Source organism: Caretta caretta, chromosome 2 (assembly GCF_965140235.1).
Source record: "Caretta caretta isolate rCarCar2 chromosome 2, rCarCar1.hap1, whole genome shotgun sequence".
Lineage (NCBI taxonomy): Eukaryota > Metazoa > Chordata > Testudines > Cheloniidae > Caretta > Caretta caretta.
Window position 1 is genome coordinate 127,009,672 of NC_134207.1, and position 6,000 is coordinate 127,015,671.

Genomic DNA, 6,000 nt, shown 5'->3' on the forward strand with positions numbered 1-6,000 from the left:
AGGCTACAGCTGCAAATATTATACAGATCAGTAAGATCTCAACCAAGTTATTCCATTATATGCGGTCCATCTTATGGTTTGTCTGAAGGTAAAAACATCTCTATGCCTGTGTTGCTATTGTTGAACACTGTTCATCCAGTTCTATTCAACAGAAAACTTGTTTGTTTGGTGAATAAGAGGCAGGTTAGGCAAAATGATCTAATGGATAAGGCACTGCTCTGGGGGCTCAGAAGACCTGGGATTGATTTTTTGCTTGGCCACAATCTTCCTCTGTGGTCTTGAGCAAGTTACTTATTCTACCCCGTGCCTCTGCTCCCAATCTATGTTAAAAAAAAAGTTTTTCACAGGGATGTTGTAAAACATCAAATCCATTATAAACTGTGAGGTAGTCAGATACTATGGTGATGAGGGTCACAAACCAGATGGACAGGAAAAATAAAACAATTATTCCTCCAAAGGGGGGTGGAATATGCTTTCTGCCATCATAATGGACAACACATTAAGCATTCATAAAAGAAATTTGGTTGCATATGAAGTTGTAGAAGCATCAGCATTTCAGTACAACAGGACCAATTCTCTTCTTAATGTATGCATATAATTTCCATTAATGGAAGCATTCCTAGACACATATCTAATTCCAGTAAAAGGTAGATAGCCATGTCAATCTCTGACAGCACATTTCCTGTTTACTTAGAGAGGTATGAGTTAGGTTCTTAGAACAGTGCAAATATACATCAAACAAAATACCTTTCCTTTTTCAGTCTATTTGCTTTCATAATTTTAGAGTATGGTTTGTTATCTGGGCCAGATCATCAATTGGTGTAATCCATGTAGACAACGGAGCCATGTCAGTTTACATCACCTGAGGATCTGGTACTTTGGTGTTTCATAGATGATTGAAGAGCAGCAGCATGTTAAATCTGAGAGAATTCTCACAATTTGTAATGAAGTATTATAGCTACCACAGGCTGAAAATAATTACCCCTTAGTATACATTCCCAGAAGACGGCATCAAAACCCACAAAGTAATTGAAAGGCCTCCTTTGGAAAAAAAAAAAAAAGAGTTTTGCTTTAACAAGGTGAATTGCATTCATCCACCTCCATTTCCCACTCTACCCCTCAAAGGGAGTCTAAGATTGTTCTAAAAATAAATACCTGAAAAAATATGACTATACTTGCAATGAGGGCCTATCCAAAGTCCATTGAACTCCATGGGGATTTTGGATCACGCTCCTTGTGTTTGGGAGAAATGGCTTCAGTGGTGAGGTCAAAGAGTTCAGTATTAGAGCTGGTTGGGAATTTTCCACTGAAACTTTTGCCAAAACTAAAACTTTGTGCAAGAACATACCAGACGTGAAATAACTTTGGTTAGGAAAGATTTCTCTGGTCCAGGATGGAACTTATGCAGTGAGAGAGGGGACCATTAACCCAACAATAGCCAAAAGTCTAATGTTAGGATACCCACTAAGATGTGGGGGACCCAAGATCAATTGCCTGCTTTCTATGATTCACATCATGCCTCCCATGCTATGCCAACTCTGCCCCCCAAATACACCTCTGCTTTATTAAGACTTGAGCATGGGTCTCCCAAATCCCAGCAGAGTGCCCTATGAACTAGTCTATTGACTATTTTGGGGTGGGTTGGTCTCTCATGTTTTCATATAAAACTTAACCAAGGTCTTTTGTTCTCCTGATTTGGATGGGCAAGAATGTTTGAATTTTTGAAACAATTCTTCCATCCTGCAAAAATTTTCCCCACCTAGTTCTATTCAGTATTTCCCATTGTAGTTATCTGAAGACACAGAAAAAGTTTTTCTGATATGGAATGCAGACAGACAATCACAAGAACGAATAGACATTTGATCTGGAAATAAATCTTTTGATTTTTGTCATCATCCCATTTAATTTAACATACCTGAGGCCACTCTATTCCAGAACTGTACCAATGAAAAAATGCCATTTATAGACAAAAATCCTCCTGAAACTACACAATAAAAATGTCTTGAGAATTATTTTCATAACTCCATGTGAAAGCTATTGCATATTTTGCACAAAGCTCTTTTCAAAAAATAAAGTTAAGGTATAATGTGATACTTACCAGGAAATATCAAGGATGGATTCCTCCCAGGAAGTAGTAATTTTTTTTAAAAAAAGGATTATTGTTAACACTAGACAGGCTTACTTCATTTCCAGTATGTCATCCCAATAGATTTGGTCTTAGAGTATGTCCACTCTACAACTGGAGGTGATTGCAACACACGTTGGCGTACCTGAACTATCTGTTATCCAGCTAGCACAGCTAAAAATAGCAGTGATGCTATGGCAGCAGCACTTCAGTGTGTGCTAGCAATGTGAGTACGTACCCTGCATGTCTGGTGTGCTTATAAAGCCTGTGTTGAAGCCCATGTCACCACAGTTTCACAGCTATTTTCAGCTGTACTAGGTAAGATTAAAGCTAGTGCAGATATGTCAGATATGCCCAAGCTGCAATCACATCTCTGATTTCACTGAAGACAACCCTCATGCAGAGTTCATAACCTGTTACCAAAAAGCTTTTCCTAGATGCTGAAGATACAGGATATACCTAGACACCTATTTATATAGGCTTTGGACTTGTGTCTCAAAGTTGAATAGAAAAAAGAATTTGCCACTTGAACCTAAGATACTTGTAAAGAGACTTAAGCAACTTCAACTTCAAAAAAGAAATCTGTGATAATGTAGCCATGAATAAATTGGTCCCTTTATATTACAGATATATTACAGTCACGAAACATTGAAAACCATCTACATCATAGGCTTCAATTCCCACTGTCTTTCACAGATGAAAGGATGCCAACAACATTTATAAATACTTTATAAACCATTCATGAGTAAATTTTTGTTTTACAAAATGGTTAATAAAATGACTACGTAACAGGCTGCTTAAAACCATTTATAAATACCTTCTGCTGATGTGCTTATATCCACTTATAACTAGAGTTGTCCAAAACTCAGGATTTCTGGTTTGAAAGATTTTTTTTTTAAAGTTTCTAGAGAACTGGAAATTCGGTTGGGGGCGGGGAAGGAGAGTTAGTTTTGGAAGCATTGACCCATTGTGTTCCTGAAACAAAATAAACTCTCCAGGGTCCTGGCAACTAGTGACTGAAATTAACATTCTTGCTACTCAGATACCAGCGGTGATACTGACAAGAATGTCAATTTCAGCCAGTAGCTGCCTGGGCTCTCTGGTTCCCTGTAGCCATGCCTTGGGAGTCAGGGAGCACAGTGAGCCAGCTGTCCCCAGAATCCAGAAGACCTGAAAATTAATTGAACTTAACTCATTTTCATGAAACATTTTTGGTTTGAAAAATTAGCCTTTTCTGACTAAACTGTTTCATTGGAAAAATTCTGACCAGCTCTATAGTAACACATTTTACTTATGTTAACATCTATTAGCCCTTTATAATTATAAGTGATCAAGAATTTTAAAGTACATGTATGTTGCTTGTTCTGTAACCAAGAAATATATTAATTCACACTGGTAGTGAAAACATCCCCTATAGTAAATAGGTGAAGGATGTATAGGTACTTATCTCCATTAAAAAGCCATATACAAGCCAGAGGGAATGCTGAAAACTTATTTAAATTTGGTTTACAAAAGCTTTGAGTTAAATCTTGATCTTTAATTTCACCCAGAGTCTGTTCCTTGTATGTCCACTTTATATATTCATCAGATCACATCCAAACTTTAATTGTTAAAATTTTTAATCTGAATATATTAATTTGTTGTGATTTTGAGTTATCTATTAGTCTTATAGTAATTAATACTGTCCACATTTTATGAGTATATTGAATTTGAATCAACAAAAGAAGATTTTTGTAAATTCAAAATACAAGTATATATAAACCTGGGAAACTCATAAGAGATAATTATAACAGCAGATAGGAAAGAATAATTATGTGGGAAGAAAGACCCATTGCAATATACTGTACTATCCTGTTAGTCCTCCCAGGTGTAAATAATCATGCCTTCACACATAAGTCAGGTAAACTGAGAATGAATAGAAATGACATCAAAACATGTTTCTTTTGAAAATCCTATATGATGACACTGAAATCTGCCACATCTTTAGATACAGTGAAGGAGAGAGACATAGCAAATCTATCATCAATCCTGATCACATCAAAGGGCGGTTAACTATCTATTCTTTCTGTATTCTGTGTAAACCTATAGTAATCTCTGACTGATAATCTTTTATTAAATAATCCCAATTGAGTCTGTTATTCAATTATCTTGAGTTGTCTTCAAGAACTATTACTTTTCACAGTCTGGACAGGTCACGCAAGGGAAAATTATGGCAATACTTTGAAAATACATCTACAGTTTCAGGTCTTGAAAATTAAACTGTGTGCTACTGTTGATAGTGAATGTATTTGCAAGAATAACTACTTTCTGCAATGCATATGGAGTTAGCCACACAATCTCCATTAACTTTAATGGTTGAGGCCCCTAAGTCCACACAGTCATTTGCAGATGTTCTCTTATACATACATAAAATATTAGTACATTAGACTGACCACCAGCAATAAATTGCAACATGCAGTACAATATTGGAAGTCAATAAGAAAAGATTAGCCACTTTGTTCAAAGAATAGTCTAGACTCACACACTGTATAACAAAAGCAGCAGCTAACTGCTCACCTAGTTCGTGTACTCTTGTACGTACACACTGTGGCAAATTGCCTGCACTACCTTGATGGGTCTCACATTCTCTCTTCGTGGGGAGGGTTCAGGGCACCGTTTCTCACCCCTGAACTGGGGTATTAACTGCCCCACTAGTGTCCTAGAGGAGGGGAGTGGAGAGGGAGGGACCCGGGCCCACCCTCTACTCTGGGTCCCAGCCCAGGGGCCTAGGGATAGTGGTAAACCGCTTGAACTAGCAGTTCCCTCCTCTGGGCTACTTCCCTCTCCTGCCCTTCAGCTTGTGGGGCTTCCTGCCCTCCCTCTGCACAAACCAGGTGTCCCTTTACCTTGGGTCTTGGTCTTCCTAGCCCACCACAGCACTTCTCCAAACTCTCCTCTGCTTCCCTCGAAACTGCTCTCTGCTCCAACACCAATCCACTCTGTTTCAACTCCTCCAAACTGCTCTTTGCTCCAACGCTAATCCACTCTCCTTCAACCCCTTCCCTTGTCTGATTGAAGCGGGGGGGTGGGAGGGGGTTTATCAGGTGATTGGCTTCAGGTGCTTTAATTAATATATAGCAAACTTTCTTCCCTCTACAGGGAATAAGGCTCCCTTCTAACACTCTCCTGCTGCCCTCTGGCCATGCTGTATCACATATTCCCCCCGCTCCCGCTCAACACCATGAGGTTGGGCTACTTGGGACGAGAGGCAGTGCTGTCGTGATAGGCCATCATGGGCCTTGTTGGCTTCCGGCCCTATGCTGTACCCGGAAATGGAAGGGCTGCAGGAATAGGAACCACCTAGTCACTCTTGCGTTCTTCTCTTTGTTTCTGTGCATCCACTGGAGTGGGGCGTGGTCTGTCACAAGGGTAAACTGCCGCCCCAGTAGGTAGTAGTGGAGAGTCTACATAGCCCATTTTACCGCCAGACATTCCTTTTCAATGACGGCATACTTTTGTTCCCTGGGGAGGAGTTTCTGGCTGAGGTACAAGATTGGGTGTTCTTCCTCCCCTACCATCTACGAAAGGACGGCTCCTAGCCCTACCTCCGAGGCATCTGTTTGTAGGATGAATTCCTTCTCAAAGTCTAGGGCTATGAGTACTGGGTGGCAGCAAAGGGCTGTCCTAAATCTGCAAATGCTCCTTCTGCCACATCAGTCCACTTCACTATCTCAGGGCCTTGAGCCTTTACCAAATCCGTCAATGGCCCTGCTCTTCTGGCGAAATGAGGGATGAATCTCTGATAGTATCCTACTATCCCTAGAAATGCTCTGACCTGCTTTCTGCTGACTGGTCGAGACCAACCTTGTATTGCCTCCACTTTGTTCCACTGGGGT

General features: G+C 40.0%; 1 protein-coding gene across 2 annotated transcripts in view; it reads right to left on the reverse strand.

Annotated features, from left to right (window-relative positions):
* The window catches only part of LOC125630954 (uncharacterized), a 79,295-nt gene extending 76,293 nt beyond the window's left edge, over nt 1-3,002 (reverse strand). For both annotated transcript variants that reach the window (XM_048837163.2, XM_048837162.2), the window contains exon 1: nt 2,943-3,002. The gene's annotated coding sequence lies outside the window, so the exon portion shown is untranslated. The remainder of the gene's footprint in view (nt 1-2,942) is intronic.
* Between the last annotated feature and the right edge of the window lie 2,998 nt (nt 3,003-6,000).